The sequence below is a fragment of the Corythoichthys intestinalis genome, chromosome 3 (genome assembly GCF_030265065.1).
Source record: "Corythoichthys intestinalis isolate RoL2023-P3 chromosome 3, ASM3026506v1, whole genome shotgun sequence".
Taxonomy (NCBI): domain Eukaryota; kingdom Metazoa; phylum Chordata; class Actinopteri; order Syngnathiformes; family Syngnathidae; genus Corythoichthys; species Corythoichthys intestinalis.
In genome coordinates, this window is record NC_080397.1 from 41,033,182 (window position 1) to 41,056,644 (window position 23,463).

At 39.4% G+C, this 23,463-nt stretch overlaps 1 protein-coding gene across 2 annotated transcripts in view; it reads left to right on the plus strand.

The window, feature by feature from the left end:
• Positions 1–4,501: 4,501 nt before the first annotated feature.
• LOC130913542 (tenascin) overlaps positions 4,502–23,463 on the plus strand; it is a 128,123-nt gene continuing 109,161 nt past the window's right edge. The window contains exons 1-2 of one of the 2 annotated variants that reach the window (XM_057832220.1): positions 4,502–4,604; positions 4,880–5,034. The gene's annotated coding sequence lies outside the window, so the exon portion shown is untranslated. Of the gene's footprint in view, positions 4,605–4,700; positions 5,035–23,463 lie in introns of those variants that run through there. The other variant, XM_057832219.1, reaches the window with a different exon arrangement.

Consider the following 23,463-nt stretch of genomic DNA (forward strand, 5'->3'; position numbering starts at 1 on the left):
TAGCACTTGTTGTATTTTGTTCACATACTAAATTACTAACACAAGCACATTCATATCTTTGTCTTAAGCAAATAGCCATTGAATTCTTAACAATGTTGACCTCTTGGGCTTCTAGACCACTTGATGGCGCCATAGGGTAAATGAAGCACCATGAAGCTTTGCTACATGTGCAAACCAATTGGCTGCAAAGCTTCATTGCTTCATGAGGCTTCATTTGGCCATCACTAAATTACTTCCGTGTTCCCCCATCCCCGTCAAAAGACAGACAGACGACAGAGACGTCACCGGAGCTACCGAAAAAAAGGACTTTTGCTGAAAAGTGGCTACAGGAGGTACCATGGCTAGAAGCAAATGATGCTCGCACGGAAATGCGGTACAAAATGTGCCGTGAGAATCCCAATGTCGCCGATAAGAGCAGCGCATTTTATGTAGGGTCAAAGAATTTCAGCCATCCAAACTTTGAAAAGCACGAAAAAAACAGAGCATGTGGCAATTAAGCAAACTATCGATGTCAAACAGGACCCCACTCGCCCTATGGACAAGTGGCGGAATAAAGGTAATGAACAGCGACATGCACTGACAAACGTGTTTTTGCTCGCATTTTACAAAGCTAAACATGCACGTTCAATGAGGTCTTATGAGGAGGATATCCCACTTTTAAAAAGGCTTGGAGTTAATGTGGGAGCCGCATAATGCCCTTTATTTTGAATTGGTGCTTCTTATTTCTTTACATTTCACTTCAAAGTAATGGCAATGTTGTTGTGCCAGTTGATGTTAATCAAGCATTAATTGTTAATATAATTAATTAAAGTTAATTGGCTCTAAGTAAAGCTTGTCATAAATTTATCGCATCAGGCGGGTCAGCTCTCAAGCTCAATGAGGACCAAGTCACATCTCCAGGTCCTCCTCTGAGAACCTGGGCAAAAAAATTATGTGCACCCCTGGTTATGAGGTAGATAGCTGTGACTTTTTTACTGACACCATTTTTTTCATTGTGACGTAATTTGTTTAAAGTTTAAAATATGCGAGTGAATAATTTTTTGAAGTCGTTTTCTTTTTTTAAACAAAATATTAGACATCAATTAATGATTCTAATATAAATATGACAGACATTTTAATGATAAATACAATTAATTACCTACATTTTATGGCTGGGTTGAAATAAAAGCGGTTGCGCGATGTCTGTAAACGGTGGTTTTGAGGTTAAGACGGACAAATTAAAAATAGTTCGGGGGCTTACTGTGCCATGAATCTGCTATGGCAGCATATAGACATATTGTTCTTTCAAACACAACAGGGTTTTTTTTTGGCTTAAAATACAGCAGTTTATTTTAAAGAGGATTGCAAAAGCAGGAACTGCTTTTTCAGTCTTGTCTGTGTTTTCCGCCATATATATAGACAGTGAGGAGCATGCACCCCTTGTGATTTTGCAAGTTCACCCAATTACTAAATAGGTAGAGGTCTGAAATTTCAATCATAGATGCATTTCCACTTATCGGGACATAATCTAAAAAAAAATCCCATTCGTAACGAAATGTATGATTTTTCAATAATTTATTTGTAATTTACTGGGGTTCATAAGTATTTGTATCCCTGAGAAAATTTGTGCTAATATTTAGTGCAGAAGCCTTTGTTTGCAGGTGAGTTTCAAAATACAGTACATGATCATATGCTAGCAGTTCACATGCTAAGATGGGAGAATAGGGCACTCCAAGGAAGCTACAGAGGTCAGACGCTTTCTGTAGTTCTTCATCAGGTTTTCATATATGAAACACGGATTTCCTCCACACAAATTTGTCAGGTTTCGGGGCTGTCGTTGAGAAACACCAAGTTTCTGCTTCATCCAAAGATTTTCTATTGGATTGAGGTCTGGAGGCTGGCTAGACCACTCCAGAGCCTTGATATGCTTTTTATGCAGCCACTCCATGGCCAGCTAGGCTGTGTGCTTCGGATCATTGTCATGTTGGAAGATTCAGCCACAACTCATCTTCAAGTCTCTGACTGAGGGATGAAGGTTGTAGCTCAAAATCTGACGAAACATTTCACCATTCATCCTCTGCTTTATACAGTACGGTTGTCCTGTCCCCTTTGCCGAAAATCAGCCCCAAAGCATGAGGTTTCCACCCCCTATACTTCAGAGTGGGGATGGTGTTCTTGGGATTGTACTTCTTTTTCCTCCACACACGGCGAGTAAAGTTCGCAGCAAAAAGTTTTACTTTGGTCTCATCTGACCACATGACATTCTCCCATGACCCCTCTGCATCATTCGATGGGCCCTGGCAAACTTTAGACAGGCCTTCACATGTACTGGCTTCCACAGGGAGAACCTTCTGAGCTATGCATGATTTTAAACAATTACACCGTAGTGATCTACTGACAGTAGCCTTTAAAACTGTGCATCCAGCTCTCTTCAGGTCATTGACCAGCTCCTGCCGTGTAGTTCTAGGTTGAGCCCTCATTTTTCTCATCATTAGTGATCAGTGTTGGGAGTAACGCCGTTATAAATAACGCCGATACGTAACGGCGTTATTTTTTTCAGTAACGGGGTAATCTAACTAATTTTTTCTGCCGTTACAACGCCGTTACCGTTACTGACGGTCAAAAGCGTTGCGTTACTTACTCTGAATAAATTGAAGAAACTACCAGCCGTGTCGAGTCGAGTCTCTGCTCTGTTGATTTGTCATCCAAGACTTGGGGTGCGTTCAGGTTCGAGAATAGCGCACGTACTTCTGACTCCAAGCTGTTTGTCTCTGCTCATTCAATTAGACAATGCTTTCCAAAGTTTGGTAACGTTTCCGTGTTTGCTACACCTGATGCTAGCCTCGTTCCCATCTCCCACTGTCAGCCAGCTATAATTCTGCTTCCATCTTGAGGACGGCAGACGCTTTGAAGGTGACGTGAATTGTCGGGAAACGAGCCTAACTGAATGCAGCCCCTCGAGAGATGCGTTGGAAGTGATTGTGATTGGCTGAGGGTTAGAGTCATGTGTCGTGGTAAGCCAATCAGAGCCGGTGATTTCACAAGCAAACCGGAACAGCGCGTGCAGCAAACACACACACGCAAAACAGATGCACAGGGTCGGGATGGCAGAGCATTCAGAAGAAAAATTGTCCTTTAAGAGGTAGAGATAAACACTATTTCAACTTTGTCGAAATTAAAGGAAAGAACCTGCATGTAATGTGTAATTTATGTCCCGGGGCAAAGCTTTTGTCGACATCTGTGGTAAGCAATTCAAATCTGCTGAAGCACCTAACAAGTTAACTACCTGTCTGTTCTTCTCTAGTCCACTGACTCGATTACTGCTCAGAAAATTTCAAATTCTTTGACATAAAACAAGTTCTTTTTAAAGTAACAGAAATAGTTACTTCCCCTGGCTTTTTAAAGTAACGTGCCCAACACTGTCAGTGATACACCACGAGGACAGATTTTACACGGAGCCCCAGTCCGAAGTAGATTATCAGTCATGTTTGCCTTTTCCATTTTCTAACAACTGCTGCAACTGTTGATTTATTCTCACCAAGCTGCTTTCCAATTGTCCTTTAACCTTTTCCAGCTTTGTGGAGCGCAACAATTTTTTCTCTGGTGTCTTTGGAAAGCTCTCTGGTCTTGCCTATGGTAGCAGTTGGATTATGACTGACTGTGGGTGCACAGGTGACAATTTTAAGCTCGAGCGGGTGGTGGGTGGGTAGTTACTCATTGGGGAAAAGGTGGACTTTTTTTTTTTAAAGGTACACTGACAACTCTTTGAGTGTCATAATTATTGCTGATATTCAGGGGTACAAATACTTAAGAATCCCAGTAAATTACAAATAAATTATTTTTAAAAATCATACAATGTGATTTCTGGATTTTTTTTTTAGATTATGTCTCTATGAATAGAAATGCATCTATGATTGAAATTTCAGACCGCTACCTATTTTCTAAGTGGGTGAACTTTCAAAATCACAAGGGGTGCGAATACTTCTGCTCCTCACTGTATATCCTGTTTTATTCCGAACAGGTAGAAAGTAATTTACTATGTCACATCCCATTCAAAGCCAATATGATTCTTGCCCATACGTTGGGCTTTGGAATGGTGTGACTTAATCAGGGAATGTAGAATACCCACATTTCTTCTAAAAATTGAGGCCAAATCGTGTGTGGCAGGTTGCTTCCGTGCAAGGTATCGTTTTAGAAAACATCAGCGCCTAGTTCACTTTCTTTCCTGCTGTGGAAGCTGTGAATACTTGAGCCGCATGGCGTGCGACAGTAATCATTAAAGACTCAGCACATACTACTACTCGGCAGCAAAGACACTGGGGACATCTGTCATTCAGATGAATGTAGGTCAGCGTTCCTCGTGCCTGATTAAAGGAGGAACCTGCCACAAGCAAGTTATACAACATTTGGCATTATTTGGTCTGGTTAAGGCTCCATGATTCGGTTTTCTCCATCGCTGATGATCCTTACTCTCTGCTTCTTACAAAATCAGAGATTGGATTGCCCAACTGTCAGTCAATCATATAGGCGTTGATGCGAGCCCACTGTTAAACATCCCAAACAGATGGCCAGCCACTACTACACCGCACGCGTGCACCCCCTTCCAGCCTGGGTGTACTCACTTGGTAAGAGACTGTAAGCTTCTTAGATTTGTTTTATCATGCTTATCACTAATTTAGTTTCTTCTATCAAAGCTATCAGAGCAATTATTTTTCTACTAACATGCAGAAGAAATGTCTTTGCATTAAGTCAGCAGCCATAATTCCCTTGACTCTGTTCTGTTATGATCGAGTAACAGATGACAAATGTGTGGAAACGTATTAATGAGTGCATAAATCCGCCGCAGTGCTTAAGACAATAGCATGTGAGGGGGCTGAAAGATGGGTGTAATTTGGGGCAGGGCAGCGACCCCCGACACCCAGGCCGAGGAGGCAGCATTGGAGGAGGCTGAGCCAGAGCAGGTGTCTGTGGTGACATCTGCTTGGGGAAACACAAGAACTCTGCAGCTACAGCACTGACTATGCAACTGAAGTGCCCTGACTCCGTATAAACAAGGTAGACATCTTCTTGCTTCATTTTTGGGGATCCTGTAGGAAAAGGGGTGCATTTCATGATCTTTTGTAATTTGATAAAAATGTTTCATAGAGTTACCGGGTAGCGGTTTGAACTAGAAATAGTTCTTCCTTTCCAAAATAATTCATCTCTCTGCTTGACACTTTCCATGTTTCATATTATGATTCTCAATGTGGATTAACCCATGAAAAAACGAGGTTTTCATGCAGACTATTAAGAGGATTCGACCCAGATCTCTTACAGACATTAAAGAAAGAAATCGTTGGATGCTTGGTCTCATGTAATATTGATGCTGTCATGTTTACTCATCAACCCACTTTCCTTCTGAATCTAATCAAGTTGACAAACCCTCAAGGCTGTTGATTCAGGCGCGCCATTGATCCAAGTTTGCCTTCTATTGACCCAAGTGCATTTAGAAAAGACTTTGTAGTGTAATCAAAGGCTTTGTGGACCCTCTCACTTCATGCTGACATGCACTGAGCAACTGTAACAGATCCAGACTATTTTTGTAACTCTAACGGGCATTCACATCAGAATGTCTTGCTTTTTGAGTTTGCAGAACAGACATCAATCCCCTTGAGCTCCTTAGAGCTACACGAGATTGTAATAGGACAATGAATGATATAAAGCGTGGGGGTGGCAGGAGGACTGTTGAGGGAGTTGTACTGATATTGAACTATTGGCAAAAAGGGGGTTGGAGGGGGGCGCAGATTCTATGAGTACCTGAAAGAGATTCTGAGCATGTTACAGGAGTGGCAGTGAATCCCACCGCTTTGGATCTGACCTATTTCGAAACTCAGTGGAAGAAACGCTAGAGTCTGAAATGTTCCATGTCAAGTTTATACAACTCAAGAGATGTGCAACCTTTCTGATTTGGATTTCAAGTGTTTGGAAATATCAGCAAAGGAAAAACTAGCAATCGGAAAAACACATTGTGACTTGATGAAGTGTTGGGGTAACTTCTTGCTCTAAAGCAACGTGGCGCCAGTCATTTTATTCTGATCACGCAATCTTTTTTCTTGAGCCAACACGCCGTCTCGGCTTCTCTGTTTCCATTAAGCACCTGTAAATAACAAAGGTCAGAAGGTGAAATTGATCCTATGTTATAGAGTGCTTTGTGTGTTTGCAGTTTGATGAAAGGGAGTAGCAATGTTCAAACATCAATGAAATGTAGCCCTGCTGGAACGCTGTGGCATGGAGCAAATTCAGATATGGTGGTGTGAGATTGAAGGACAATACAATTTGTTACATTATGATCCTTACTTGTTGCTGATTGAAAAGTAGGGTGCTTTATCATGTACCAAGAGGACTGAATGCAGAAGCCTCACAAATACTTAGTGAAGATCTGTAAAATTGTCTTTGATGTATAATGATTAAAAAAAAAAAGACATCTATAGAGCTGTTTGTACTTGTACTGAGCAGTATCATTTTTGTATGCGGTGTATATTTATTAGGGCTGTCAAACGATTAGAATTTTTAATCGAGTTAATCACAGCTTAAAAATTAATTAATCATAATTAATCGCAATTCAAACCATCTATAAAATATGCCATATTTTTCTGTAAATTATTGTTGGAATGGAAAGATAAGACACAAGACGAATATATACATTCAACATACTGTACATAAGTACTCTATTTGTTTAGTATAACAATAAATCAACAAGATGGCATTAACATTAACATTCTGTTAAAGCGATCCATGGATAGAAAGACTTGTAGTTCTTAAAAGATAAATGTTAGTATAAGTTATAGAAATTTTATATTAAAACCCCTCTTAATGTTTTCGTTTTAATACAATTTTAAATCAAAAAATAAACTAGTAGCTCAACATTGTTGATGTCAATAATTACACAATTCTCATTGTGCTGAAACCCATAAAATCAGTCGCACCCAAGAGCTAGCAGAGGGAGACAAAACACCAAAAAACACAGGTAACAAGTGGACATGACACTGTGCTGTCATTTTAATCTGTTTGAGCGGGGCATGTGCGTTAATTATTTTATATATGTTTATATTATTAAATATTTTACCGTGCTTAATTAAATAAATTAATTAACGCCCGTTAACGCAATAATTTTGACAGCCCTAATATTTATTCATTCTTTCATTCATCTTCTGAGCTGCTTATACGGTTTGTGGGGGTGCTGGAGCCTACCACAGCTAACAACGGGCAGGAGGCAGGGAAGTGTATGTATATGTTTTTAGTATGCATTCTTGTTGAACTAATACAATACAGAAATTTTAAGCAGTTTCAATTGGAAACTCACGCAAAATGAATTGATGAATTATATATATATTTTGCAAAATATTCATCCTTTCATTGCCCAAATCTTGGATTCATTCATTCATTTCATTTCATTTCATTAAACACTTGGGAAAAGTAGACTCTTGCACCTGGTAAACACTGAATGGTGAATTCCAAAGATGCCTGGGTGTTTATATTGAATGCAATTTAAACAGCCCATATTAAGATAGAGGCCAGATTATGTTCAAATAATTTCTGAACGCATTTCTCTTCATGATGCAAAGCTGTGGTAGAAAAGTAGCAACGCGCAAACTCACAAATGCATATTAAAGCTGTAGTTTATGGGGTGTAGTTAATCGACTGGGGAGCTGTATTACAGTTTTTGTTGAGACAGGGGTCCCATCAGCCTGAACCTATCTGATCTGGCATCAGCCTGTCTGGGGACAGGATTAGGGGGGCTGTGGAGGTGAGGACTTGCTGTTAGATCAACAGACACTGCCTGAGCCATTCATGCAAACAAGCGCATTATCAACATGACCACTTAACGCTACATACTCGTATCACTTAGAACATGTCAAGTCCACTGTATTATATATAAGCTGGAGCTTTTTACAGTCAGTGGGGAAACAATATGATTTATTTACACTAGCAACACATAGCCTATGTGTGACCATACAAGTCATATGCCAAAAAAAAGAGAGATAGTGTTGTATCAGTGGTTTACAGGATTTTAAAATAGAAATAAAAACCCTTCACTTTTAATCTGACTCCCAAAATCAAATTTACACTTATCCCCAAGTGAACGGTTTTAGTATAATTAGGGGGGATAGTTGCAGGCGTTTACCTTATTCCATTTTTGTTCAGAACAAAATAATCATTTTCAAGACATTTTGCTATTTGCATGGTCTTTATAAGGATTGCCCGCAGTATGTTTTTCAAAAAACGGTTTATTGCATCACCTGTCAGTTTCAAGTTGGATGACTGTATCAACATCTGAAAGACTGAATCGACACCAGAATTTTGCCTTCTCTGTGGCTTTCTTGGATTTTCATGCCACAACAAAAGGGTTCCATGGTTGTAAATGTGATAACCAGAGATTGGGAGAGTAGCCAAAAACTCAAGTAAGAGTAGCGTTACTCCAAAAATAATATTTACTAAAGTAAAAGTAGTAATCCAAAAAACTTACTCAAGTACAAGTAAAGTTTTCGCGTAAAGAATATTCAAGTAATGATCAATATTGCAACTCCTTACAATGTCTGATATTTTTTTAAACAATGGTATATTTTTTTCTTAGCACAACATCATCAATATGAGCTGATATTACTGTATGATACTGAACTATAACCTATTACATGACCATATTAGGCAAAACAAAATACTAGTACACTTCAATCATCTAATTCACCCATCCAAAGAGCATGAGTGCTTTCTACTGGAGAAAACATTTCCGACCATGAAATGAAAACAATCATATATCCAGTTTTCTGTGGTCTACTGATGCTAAACAAAAACTGGGAGGGATGTTGAAATCCACACTTTCCATAATGTTGACTCTACAGTATGTAGAGTAGTTTATTTTTTACGGCACTTTAAAGACACGACTTGATTGAATAGGCCAGAATAATCATAGGACTTCCAAATGTAAGATCGTGTGTGGACATGTGACTGTTTTGTTACGTCTGATTGGTATAATGGAGTCATGTGATTATTGTTGAGGCGTGTCATTGGTGATACTGGTAGTGCCGTTACATGGATATTAAGAGGGGGCCAGGGAGGACTATGCTCCCCGGTGGCCGAAAATGTCATTGCATGTAATTGACTTTCCTATATCTGAATTTAAAATTAAGAATTTGCCGGTAAAACTTTGTCCATAATAATTGTGAAGCAATAAAACAAACAATAAAAATTAATTAAATGAACACAACTTAATTGTTTTTATAATGGGTCAAAATTACTTTTCGAACAGATCACGTGACTAGCACCGTAGAGACGGTCATTTAATTTGCTTAGCCAAAACCACCTGAGGACAGAAGATGCAAGATGGATATCCGACAAAAACTACTGAGCGAGAACCAAGGATTGATGATGTGGACCATGAAACTACGAAGAGCACTGCCAAAATGGTGAGCTGAGTTTCAGTTTGCTGCACTAAAGTTGTTAATTGTACAATAGAGCCACTACCGGGCTTACCATATTCGATGGAAGACAATCGTGGCCCAAACCATAGCTGTCTTAAGCACCCTGATTTAGAATTTCCCCTCAAAAGTGATGGGGGAAAAAAACGCTCATTTTCAATGTATTATTATAAATATTCCTGGCTGGAATATTCAGTCAAAAAGGATGCGGTGTCTACTTCTCCACTAGGTAAGACAGAAAAACGTAAGCGCTCACACATGCCGCATGCACAGCTGGGATGCCTGCATGTACGAGCATCCGAGTGTATATCTTGTAAGTTGATTTTATTGCTGGGACTGCAAGTTTTATTCCCCCTTCCACAAAAGTCAAACTCTGCCTATGAGTAGTGGCACTGTCGGCATCTCTGGCAAAAATAGTCAAATCTAATACGTATGTAGAATAAAGAGGAAAAATGTAACTCCATTTTAGCCCAATGTAGCGGAGCAAGGGTAGCGTTTCATCTTCACAAATCTACTCAAGCAGAAGTAAAAAGTATGGCATGGTAAAACTACTATTAGAAGTAGAGATGTCCCGATCAATCGGGTCCGATCACTTCATTTTCAAAGTATCGGAATCGGCAAAAAAATATCGGCCATGCCTTTTTTTAATATATATATATTTTTTTAATTAAATCATTTTGTAATTGTATTTAACGTTACAGACATAATATGTTACACTCATCCAGAGTCTTTAGGCTTAAGGTAAGGTTATCAAATTTATCCCAATAACGGCGGTAATTAATTTTTTAAAAATGTATCACGTTAAAATATTTAACGCAATTAATGCATGTGCTGCACGACCCACTCACGCATTGTCGCGCTCAATCTGTAATGATAAAAGGCAGCGTAAAATGAGTAGAGTGAATTTTGGCAGCCTTTGGAGCCTTTTTTTAATTGGCTAAAGCCTTACAATCCCTCTCCCTACGATTTGAAATATCATAGGATGCAATGTGGGGAAGCAAGGTAGCAATTGATCTTTTTTTAACACCTTATGTTATTTCCCAACGCAGAGAAGATATATCAATTGGTAGCACTACGCACAGTCAGGGTTCCACTTCCCATCATGCATTTGGGCATGTCTAAGGTATCATTTACTGAAAGCTCAACAAATACACTAGATGGCAATATTTAGTCACAATATACAAAGTCACAAGTCTTTCTATCCGTGGATCCCTCTCACAGAAAGAATGTTAATAATGTAGATGCCATCTTGAGGATTTATTGTCATAATAAACAAATACAGTACTTATGTACTGTATGTTGAATGTATATATTCGTCCGAGTTTTATTCATTTTTTTCTTAATGCATTGCTAAAATGTATTTGATCAGGAAAAATTATCGGGAATGATTGGAATTGAATCGGGAGCAAAAAAAAAAGCAATCGGTTTGGGAAATATCGGGATCGGCAGATACTCAAACTAAAACGATCGGGATCGGATCGGGAGCAAAAAAAACATGATCAGAACAACACTAATTAGAAGTGCATTTTTCTCCCAAAATTACTTAAGTAAATGTAACAAAAAAAATGTAACGCGTTACTACCCACCTCAGGTGATAAGTATATATATCAAATCCATACCAGGAGTTTTTCCATGTCAATGTAGTTTAGATTAGGGGTGCCCAAGTCCGGTCTCCGAAAGCCCTTATCCAGCTTTTTTTCCCATGTCTCTCTCCTCCAACACATTTGAATCAAATAATCAAGATCGTTATCAGGCCCTGCGGAGCTTGCTGATGAGCTGATCATTTGATTCAAGTGTCTTAAAGGAGGGAGACATGGAAAACAAGCTGAATAGGGGCTCTCGAGGACCAGACTTGGGCACCCCTGGTTTAAATGATCACACACACCTACAAAAAGATTTCCATTTTCTTTGTTCAGTGCGTGAGCAGAGGTTATTGTTGTGGCGGAACAATTCGTGGCTGCTTCACCCTGACAACGCTTCTGGTCACAATGACCTCAGTATCCGGCAGTTGATGGCGTAAAAAAGCATCGCTTTGCTCTGATCACACAATTTTCTTTTTCTCTTTCTTTTTTTCGAAACTCAAGGGTGTCGTTAATAGCACCCAATTTGAACATTTGGCATTAAGACAGCCGTGACAATGTACGAGTAGAGAATCCAGCAAGGACCCATCCAGATTGCAGAGACAGCTAAGAAAATGTCATTGACATCAGGAGGATCACTTGGCAGAGATATACAGTATATGTAGTCTGCAGTTTTGAACTGAGATATAATGTGTGACTTCAGTCTTGGAACCTTTATGAAACATCTCATATTTAGTTCACACTTACTGTAGATACAAGATCTACAGTGTTTTCTACGACAACAAACACATCTGTATATTCTTATTTGTGTTGCTATGTTACAGCTAGTCAATCAACAATAAACTGAAAAACAAAGTTTGGGGTCAATCTGTTTTCCATGGTGATCAGAAGTAAGTGGAAGATGAAATGTGGGTTGAAAATGGTAGCCCAGCCAGTTTGAAAATGGAGTAGACCAAAACGCTCTTACACGCACACACGCACGGGCAAGCATTTGTGCACACGCCCCTTCAGCAACGAGATATGCAGGAGATTTAGTTTCCTTTTGAATATGTAATGAGTTTAACATGCATGCTGAGCTGGTGGTAGGTTTCTGGCAAAGCAGCTGTGATCTATGCAGCAAATACAGGATTATCTGCAGCCAAAGATAACGGGCACAACAAAGCTTGAGAAATAGCTTCAGGCAGAGGAAACCATGGCCATTCAGAAGTGCCAGTCCCTCACAGCTACAATAGTTGATTGGCGAGCATCTCTCCATACACACGTTACCTTTGCATGCCTCCAGGATCTGCTCCACTTAAGGATAGTTGGCCTAGGGGGTGAAGGTATTGGCTCAGCAGACAGCAGCATTTTCGAGCGTCTTTAGAGGATACAGCCTAAGTTCTAAGCTCTGCTTTCCATCAAGCCTGCTTTGATCTCAGTCAGGCTCAGAGGAAACTGTTGGCTGATTAAGGGAAATGTTGCATCTTGAACTTATAAATAATAATATAAAATATATAAGGATTTATTATAATGAACATACAGTGCAGTATTATAGCAGACAAAGTGTAACTGTAAATACCAATGACTTTTAGGGTCAAGCTTCCAAGACATTCTGCTTATTCCACGATGCAAATGTTTCTGGTTATACGCTTAGTGGAAGTGGAAGTATTTTCCAGGATATGACAAAAATCTTCCATAGCCACAAATGACTATGACAATTGTTTTTGTTGGCAGACTTTAAGGTTACTGAAGAAAACCCTTATGACTCTTTGAGACCTAATAACCCATGGCTAAAATCATTAAATCACCTTGCAAACCAATTGAGAAGTCAAATAGTGACGACATGAACATAAAACTAAACAGTACAGCAATAGTCAAGCCACACATTCATTCATTCATCTTTTGCAACGCTTTTTCTCATGAGGGTTGTGGTATACTGAAACTAATCCCAGCTAACTATCAGCAGGTCTAACATGAGTGGTTCCCTGCTAACCGCAGGGCGCAATGAGACAAACAACCATTCACGCTCACTTTCACAGATATGGACAATTAAGTTTGCTCAATAAACCTAGCATGCGTGTTTTTAGGAGGAAACTGGTGTACACATAAGCTCCTTTCACACACGCAGAAACACCGTGAAAATCCTGGGATTTAAACGAGAGCCCTTGTATGTGAACGCAATTTCCCAGGTCGACTGACACGGAGGTTTCACGGACATTTCACAGATGGCATCTTAGTATAAAGCCCGGGAAAGTCACAGGACAAGGCTTATGTGAAAGGAAGCTTTAAATTCCCGGGTCACAGCACGATGACTGAGAACGTAAATATCATGGCGGACCAATCATCACTTCCTCTTTCTAAGCAGTAAGATGAAAAGCGGTAAACAAACATCGCAATTATCAACATAGCAAGCTGGAAATCGCTAAATTAAACTCTTTCTTTCTTTCTTTCTCAAATCTTTCTTTTGGTGGGTTCCATGTTTATATTGCAATAGAACAGAATTTTCTGTGGGCCTTGCAAAATCAGTCAAAATCCAGCAAAACGGCCAGGAGCGAAGGGCCTTGCTCCATTGAAAGTGGCTGGGAGTGAATGAGTTAAATACAAACAAAAACACACACGATCATGGAAAAGGGGGAATCACACAATGGGTCTGTGACAGTAGGTCGACGGGGATCAATAATACTAACCTACCGTATTTTTCGGACTATAAGTCGCACCTGAGTATAAGTCGCACCAGCCATAAAATGCCCAACGAAGAGGAAAAAACATACATGAGTCGCACCGGAATATAAGTCGCAATATTGGGTGAAATTTACTTGATAAAATCCAACACATAGAACAGATATGTCATATTGAAAGGCAATTTAAAACAAAAATACAATAGAGAACAACATGCTGAATAAGTGTACAGTATGATAATGTACGTGACGTATGAACAACGAAATGCGAACGGGGCCGGTATGTTAACGTAACATAGATATTAAGAGTTATTCCGATAACTATAGCATAAAGAACATGCTAACAAGTTTACCAAACCATCAGTGTCACTCCAAAACACAAAAATAACATGTGATATGATATAATAATGTGTAAATAATTTCACACATAGATCGCTCCAGAGTATAAGTCGCACCCCCAGCCAAACTATGAAAAAAACTGTGACGTATAGTCCGAAAAATACGGTAAGCGATAGACAGAGAGCCGATAAGTCAATAAAACAAATACACTCAAATACCAGCACAACGTAGGGGACAAAACAAGTGCGGCAGAGGTGTCGAATGGCGGACAGCAAGTTAAGATCTCAGCACCCTTCTCTTGGATCACCTGGGCTTAAATACAGTCTTGCTGAGCTTGAATTGGCTCCAGTTACAACACCGGGAACGCTCCCATAAACGGCTCTTTAAAAAAACACGATTTGACCAATGTTGTGACAGCCGATGCTGACCAAAAATGACGTAATGTTCGGGTTATAAAATTGCGCCAGCAGCCCTACCCGCACAGAGAGCGCCAGTGGGCAACACAAGACATGCCTGTGAAAGTGTCCAACCCGTGTCATTGCCAGGCTATCTCTACATGCGTGAAAGCAATGAAGCGAGTAAATCCCGCGTGACCTTAATTTACCGGGATATGTTTGTGAAAGGGGCTATAGAAAACCCGGGCAGGCAGGGGTAGAAAATACAATCCCCCACTCACGAAGGATAGAGCCCACAATTGAACCTTAAATCTCTGAATCGTGTGGCTACGTGCTAGCCAGTCTCTAATAGCGATTCACACACATTTGGACGAAACATGGTGTAAAATCAGAGTGTCGTTTAGCCTTCAATTTGACACTGTCGCATGGTGTGTATTCAAGGACTCAACTTCACAACACCAGTACATCCAGCAACAGGTGCAGCAAGGATTGCACTGACATGAAAATCAAGATACGTCTTTATACTTCAGTGCAGCTGCACTGCCAATGCAAATAATAATCTGTGAAAAATATTTGCAAAGTATTACAATCCTATCAAATTTACTTTATCTGAAAGCAGCTAGAAAATTTAATTGTGTGGTCGGTTTAGTGTTCGCCTTTTTTAAAAACTATTTGAACATAGCATTTGTAGGGATGTTGAGGACTGTCCCACTACCTGATGTTGACCAGTGTGTGTAATGAATTGCATGTTACTCACTGCAGATGTTTTAAATTAGCCCGGGGTGCTTGATTGACGATTTCCTCTTAGTTTCTGTGCCACTTCTTAAGATCTCCTATGGTGTGTTCATGTGGGGGTGTGTGTACGTGTGTTAAAAGTGGTTGAGCAGTGGTATGGGTGAGCAGTTTGTGGTGCTGCCTTCAGTCATCTCTTGCTTCCTGACTCTCGCTCGACCTAATCTAGTGACCTAGTTAGGAGACCAGCAGACTCCCAATCTTTGTCAACACTGACTGGCCTTGGGAGTAACGAAAATTTTCCTTGATTTGCTCTAAAAAGGGATTTCCGCTCAAGGAAGTCAAAAAGTTCTTCGGGGCTAAAGCCAGCCTTGTGTGACCTATAATGGCAACCTAATCGTGCAGCATCCGTGCTCTTGCTCTGTGGTATTTTGGAAGTGTGGAGCAGCCAAAACGTATATCTCATTTGGCCACCAGCTCCTGCTGGGTGGGCAAAACTGCGACTTTAACTTTCTGCAGTCAGTTGCTGTCGGCATTCATTTTTGTACTTGCAAGTGGAAAATGAGAAGGGAAAAAAAAACACCTTGACATTCTTCTGTTTGACCATTTTTGCAAAGCACAATGGTGCTAAAGGCCTGATTTTGATCAGAAGTGCTGAACACACAACAGCGTGAGCCTGCTCTTGTAGGGATGGTTTTATCTGTCAGCAAATATTGTAACCTGAATGGATTGAATGAATTCTTTTTGCCCCCTTTCTCTAGTTGTTCCCCGAAGGAAGACTGTTTCACATAACTTTTTTTTCCGCCCTTTTCACTCCCCCAGAGAGAATGTGGCTCTGTGCCAATGGATAGTCTGCCAGTAGAAGTAAAGCTTTGCCAGCTCCTTCTCATTCACAAAGAACAAACGGCTGCATTATTTCCACTGCCATCATTCTAGAACTGCACTTCCAGGCGGCTGAGTGACACACTTGTGAAGCGACACGTTTACTGCTCAAGTTAGATCTATATCCTTTTAATAGTCTTTTTCAGGGCACCAATTTTCTGGCATGCGCTGCGAAGCACACCAGAGAAACACACTTATCTTAGTTGACTGTTTTTTTATTATTATTTTATCAGTTGGAAGCTAAGGTCCAGGGGTCCATAATTTTGTTTTCTATTACAGTTCTTGATTTGCAGTCAGGAAAATGTAGTACATCTTGTGAGTAAAACGCAATCATATGTGTACAGTTGCTGTGAGCAATTCTTCTTGCTTGCTAGCATATGTGTCATATGCTTCTCTCTGTGGTGTGCAAACCAAATATAACGCAAAAAAAAAAAAACAATACAGTGGTACCTCTACAACCAAAGTTATTTCGTTCCAGGACCTTTTTAGTAAGTCGAAATGGTTGTATGTCGAGCAGGATTTTCCCATTAGAATACATTATAATTCCATTAATTTGTTCCACAGCCCGAAACCCTACAATAAATCCCTAATAAATGCTGCTGGTACTATTGACAATAGCAATTACACAAACGAAAACAAATAAATTAGGAATAAAAATATCATGGTGATAATAATATAATAATAACAAAAAAATAATAATACTTGTAATAATGTAACAAATCAGGATCTAATGTGGCGGTTGTGTTTTACGTGGTGTACCTGAACGCACTGTGTGGCTTACTTGACAGAGTGAGAGAGGAGATTTTACCTTCACTTTGTTCAGCTGCGGCGGACAGTAGGCATGTTTTGTTGCACATGTTCTGAAAAAAATGATTCAAAACTTGACGAAGCTGTCAATTTTTTGGCCGTGTTACCACAATAATAACTGTCACCTTACAGATGTCATTTCCATCTTCATTTCAATGGTAAGCATCACCTTTTTCCTTTTTTCACCACCGGCATTAACATTCTTGGAACCCATGTTGATTTCTCTCACAAGAAAATCCGCCGTGCGTCCGTCTTGCAGGAAAACAAAGAAACTGCGGCGGTGTCATAAATCGTCGTATTTCGAGCATGTCATCAGACGTAAAAAAATAGGCGAGGCAAATTTTACATCGGATGTCGAAAAAATAGCGTGTCGAAGCGATCGTATGTCGAGGTACCACTGTATAGTAAATTAAAATAAATTTATTACAAATCTATTATGTTGGTTGTTACTTGCATATATTAATCGGACGGAAAATACTTTTCCTATGTTGAATATTACCGTAATTTTCGGACTATAAGCCGCTACTTTTTCCCCTCATTTTGAAGCCTGCGGCTTATAGTCCAGTGCAACTTATTTGTTGATTTATTTGGGTTAAAAGGTAAATTTTATTTGACAGCGGAGTCATAAGATCGTCATATTTATGACACTATCATGTGCATTACTGAATGCTTATGACAGCAGTCATTCAGTGTCATTTGGATTTACAGTGCACTCCATAATTATTGGCACCCCTGAAAAAGATGTGTTTTTTAGCTTCTAATAATTTTTTTTTATTCAAATAATATGGGACCTTAATGGAAAAAAATGCTGTCTACACGCCAACAAGCTGTTTGGGAGGCATGCACGGAGAAAACCTTTCCTCACTCACAATCATAAACGCAAACGTCTGGAGTTCGCCAAGCGGTATTGGGGCTTCAACTGGGACTGTGTGCTTTGGTCAGATGAGACTAAGATTGAGCTTTTTGGCAACAAACACTCTAAGTGGGTCTGGCGTGCCGCGAAAGATGGGCATGCTGAAAAGCCCCTCATAGCCACTGTGAAGTATGGGGGTGGGTCAGTGATGCTGTGGGGCTGTTTCGCTTCCAAAGGCCCTGGGAACCTTGTTAGGGTGCATGGCATCATGAATGCTTTGAAATACCAGGACATTTTAAATCAAAATCTGTTGCCCTCTGCCCGAAAGCTGAAGATGGGTCGTCACTGGGTCTTTCAGCAAGACAATGACCTTAAACATATGGCCAAATCTACACAGAAATGGTTCACTAGACACAAAATCAAGCTTCTCTAATGGCCATCTCAGTCCCCAGACCTTGTTTTGTTGGCAAAAGGGGGTTGTACAAAGTATTAACACCAGGGGTGCTAATAATTGTGACACACATTATTTGGTGTCAAATATTTTTTTCTCTATGTGGGATTTTTCCCCCACTGAATGAATGCACTTGTATTGAAGGCTGGATTTTTCTCTTTTTTTCAATTAAGTTCCCATATTATTTGAATAAAAATATATATATTAGAAGCTAAAAAACACATCTTTTTCAGGGGTGCCAATAACTATGGAGGGCACTGTATGTCACTAACTCCCTTTATGTCCAGCTCAGATCTTTTACATCCATTCAAAAGTGAGATAATTTTCCGGATGACACTAAGAGACATCTGTTATAAGCATTCTTTAATGCTCATGGCAGTGTCATAATTATGACTACCATATGACAGTCTTGTGGCGCCACTGTCAAATAAAGTGTTACCAAATACCATAACTAGCAATTACTGAAACAACTGGAACAGTAACTGAAGAAATAATTAGCACAGAACATGAATTTTGATAATTACATCTGTAGCGCTGCAATGCATACTAGGAGGCATATTGGACGACAACAGTGTTGACAGCAGTTGGCAGCAGAGGTTGAATGTCTTCCCCAAATGAAGCTTCATGAAGCAATGAAGCTTTAAACCAAATGTCTGCAAAGCTTCATGGTGTTTCATTTGGTCTTACGACAGTCTTATGATGCTGCAGTCAAAATAACATGTTATCCCATAATACAGTGAGGAGAGCTGCAGTTAATAGTCTAGCGCGGCTTATCTATGAACAAATTCTGTTTACGCGTGAAATTTGGTGAGTAGCAGCTTATAGTCAGGTGTGCCTTATCGTCCAGAAATTATGGTAAATCTTTTTTTGTGACATCATCTTCAACCTTAATATTGCCGTTATTTTTGTTTTTCTGTTTTTTTTAATTTTTTTTTATGGCAGGCATTCTGTCAAGTTCATTCAAATTGGAACACATTTAGAGAAGGCATTCACCCAAATGCAGAATGCAGAACTAAAATTCTTGATCATCACAGTTGGCCATACTACCGAAACCATACCTTTGGGTAAAAAAATAATCATTAAAAAAAAAAAAAAAAAGGGAAACATTTTGGCTCTGAAGTCTGCTTCCAATCTACTCAGACACACTAGAGAATGCAAACTTTCCAGTGAAACTTTCAGAGTTGAGAATACTCATGAATTTAGAAAATATACTTTTCCCGCCTCCCGCCTCCACTTCAGGTTTTTTCTTCATAACATTTTGACGGGATCTCTGTCGGCAGGCGTCGTGAGATATGTATGTTCTTCTACTACCGCTTCACTTTTCTTCCCGTGTTCGTCGCCGCTCTCGAGCCTGTGTACGCCTCGCGTATCATACGTAAGGCTAGAAGTCTTAAGGCATTGTCGGCCTGGTCCGCTGCGGCCATCTTGGGACAGGAGACGGAATTGTAGTGGATGGGAGGCAAGAGATTCTCTGCTAAAATACTCTCAATTTGCTAAATTCTTAACAAATTTTAGTTGATTAATCCGTTGGGACAATGCATCCCACAGCTTTTCAAAAAAATCGCACCAGGTATAGAAGCCATAGCACTAAATTAATAATAACATAAACAAGTAATATATGCCATATGCCATAAATTGTATTCCCCCCCCCCCCCCCCCAAAAAAGATTCTGTAGTGAAAGGGTTTAAATGGGTGTGCAATTACAAAATGAATGAATAATTATAACCATTGATGACGAGTGATGTTCAATCCATTTCAGCTGGCAGCGTGTGATTTTTTTTTTTTTAAATAATCCTTTCAGGGATAGTGGACAGCATTCAGAAGTAAGACGGAGTATTAGGGCCCGAAAAAAAACCAGATTAATGTCATTAGGGGTGGCGTGGCTCAGTGGTAGAGTAGTTGTCCCCCAACCAAGAGGTTGTGGGTTCAAGTCTCCGCCCTGATGAACTCGTCTAAGTGTCCTTGAGCAAGACACTGAACCCCACATTGCTCCTGGTGCTGCATCACCAGTAGGTGGATGGCGAGATAGTGTAAAGCGCTTTGAGCGCCTTGAAAGGTGGAAAAGCTCTATTTAAGTATAACACCATTTACCAAATATATGTATCTACTGATAAAATTCAAACAATGCCAGGATAATGTGTCATATCTCATTTTGACGTTGTACAACAAAAGTCTGGTTTCAGTGGAATTGATTTGTGATCAACTACAATGGTACCTCTACATAAGAAGCTAATTCTTTCCAGGACCTTGTTTGTAAGTTGAAATGGTCGTATATCGAGCAGGATTTTCCCAAAAGAATACATTATAATTCCATTAATTTGTTCCACAGCCCAAAAACCTACACTAAATCCTTAATAAATACTCCTGGTACTATTACAAATGGCAATTACACATAGCAAAACAAATAAATTATTAATAGAAATCAGAATGATAATATAATAATAATAATAACTCCTGTAATAATGGAACGAATCGGGTTCCAATGTGGCAGACGTTTTTTGCGTGCTGTACCTGAACGCACCGCGTGGCTGACGTGACAGTGAGATAGAGAGCGCGGTAGAGATTGTACTTTCTCTTTTAATGTTTTGTTGCTGGCGTCAACTGCGGCTGACAGTAGGTGTGTTGTGTTGCACAAGTTGATGGAATAAATGATTATAAACCTGATGACGCTGGTGATTTCTTCGGTGATTTACCACAATAATAATTGTCACCTTAATATATAAAGACTGCCGAACAGAGGTCGGAGGAGGTCCTTCGAGACCGTAGACATTCTCTCTCTGAGACCCCAATTTGGCCAAATTTCAAAATTGTCCGATATGCACGTGTGATGCATCATTGGAAAGCTCAAAACCTCAATTTTCTGGGGGAAGAAAAATTTTAAACAGGAGGGCATTTAATTTTTTTTGTTGTTTTTTTTAAACAGCAAAACCCTAACTGGAGGCGAGAGCACGCGAGAGCAGAATTAAAGACGCCACGATTTTAACGAGATAATATCCCGTACTTACCTTGTTTCGATCCAAAAACTCCATGTAGCGTGTATCACCGAGTGCCAAGACACATATGTGAAGGGCCACAGCACTATTTTTTGTGGATTTTATGGCTGAAACATGGTCATATAACAAGGGTCGGGATGCAGAAATCGAAGACATCAAGGAGTGGTCGAGATGTTTTTTATATATTTACCCTTTTAAACGTTTTTTTTCCAATTTTTCTTTGTTTGGATCGATTATTTATCATCTAAAATATTGGGGAAAATGCGACAGTAACGAAAAAAAACAATTAAGCGATAGTTATAAGGTAGATATCTGTGACTTTTTTACTTTAATTATTTCATTGTGACGTAATTTGTCTAAAAGTTTGAAATATGCGAGTGAATAATTTTTTAAAGTCTTTTTTTTTTAAACTAAATATTATACATCAATGAATGATTCTAAGCTAAAAATGACAGACATTTCGAATAATAAATACTTACCTTCTTTTCATAGCTAGGTTGAAACAAAAGCGGTTGCGCGACGTATGTAAACGGGGGTTTCCAGCGTAAAATGGACAAATTAAAAATAGTTCGGAGACTTGATGTACCTTGAATCTGCTATGGCAGCATATAGACATATTGTTCTATCAAACACAACAGTTCTTTTGGTTTGAAATACAGCAGTTTATTTTAAAGAGGGGTGCAAGAGCAGAAACTGCTTTTTAAGCCTTGTCTTTGTTTTCCGCCATATATTACTCGGAAAATATTCTTCATCAATTGTTTGCGACATTATCTGCAATCTTAATAGGGCAGTTTTTTTTTTTTTTTGGAGGGGAAGGGCAGGATTCTGTTCATTCAAATTGGAACAAATTTAGAGAAGGCATAGCTTCAAACCAAAAGCTGTAATGGTTTTACCCAAATCCAGAATGGAGAACTAAAATTCTTGATCATAACCGTTGGCCACACTACCGATACCACACCTTTGGTTTAAAAAAAAAAAAAAAAAAAAAGTAACCTTGAGAGAAAAAGAGAGCGAGAGAGAGAGAGAGAGAGACAGAGAGAGACAGACAGACAGACAGAGAGAAAGTGAAACTATTCAGAAATTTAGAAAATATGTACTGATAAAATTCAAACAATGTCAGGATAATGTGTCATATCTCATTTTGACATTGTACAGGAGGAGTCTGGTTTCAGTGGAATTGCTTACATTTACGTATAGATTTGTGATGAAGGACCGTGATATACACTCAAGCAGAGAAACAGACTTGGTTGAGACGGCACAGACTTGGCTCTTCAATGCACCCTGAGAAAGTAGCAGTTAAAATGCATCCCAGTCTGGTTAATGGCCAAATGATGAGGTGTTGAAGGTCATACTGCAGGTTGCTATGCCAGTAAACCAGTGTGTCAATGCAACCTGCCAGCCTGCCTGCTGCTTGATGTCATCACACTTACTGTGGCTTTTCTACCATCATCCAAATGGTTTGTGCTGTTTGTTACATTGTACTTAAAATGTCAGATAGAGATGTCATGAACTGATGCCATAATGATTATGTACTGCTGATAATTGGTATAACAGGTGATGTCGTATTCAGTATTGACACAAAATGAAGAATACATACTCAGTCCAGATTAAAATTCTGGTGAACAACATAGACATGTATTCATGCAGGTCTTCATGTAATATAATATGTGTATTATCACCGCAGTCCAGAAATGAAGCCCCAATATCAGCATTCTGACCTCAGGTACTTGTAAATATAATTTACTGCACCCCTCAAGGAAAACTCCATCTAAAACCGGTATGTTTATAGACTGCAGGTGCCTTTACATTATGATCTGTTACTGGTCATTTTATGGTAATATGTCTCCACCTTTTCTGGAGGTATCACTTACAAAGGTAGTTATTGAAGTGACTGGTCATAAATTCTACAGCACAACCACTAATGAATACTAAAGGCATCATAATGTAACATGCACCTAAGAAAGGTTGACTGTCGGTCAAAATGGACACTAGCTAATAGTATTATGCTACAATAATTTCCAAAATCACATATAAAACCATCCATCCATCCATGCTCATAGATTATTTGACTGGAGACTGAGTGCTGACCAAGTGAGTAGTTCGGCTTTTGACCAAAGTCAGTCGGGATAGACGCCAGCTCCCTGTGACCTTGATCAGAATAAGCTGTTTAGAAAGTAGACAGATTTATGCATCTTCTAATTCAGTCAGTGCAAATAAACAAAGTACAGTCCAAAGAAAATTACAAAAATGAAAATGTATGAAATGTGAAATTTCTTTAAAGAAACTATGACTATGAGTTCCTTTATTCCTGCAGAGGACGGAAATGCAGTGACTCCTTAA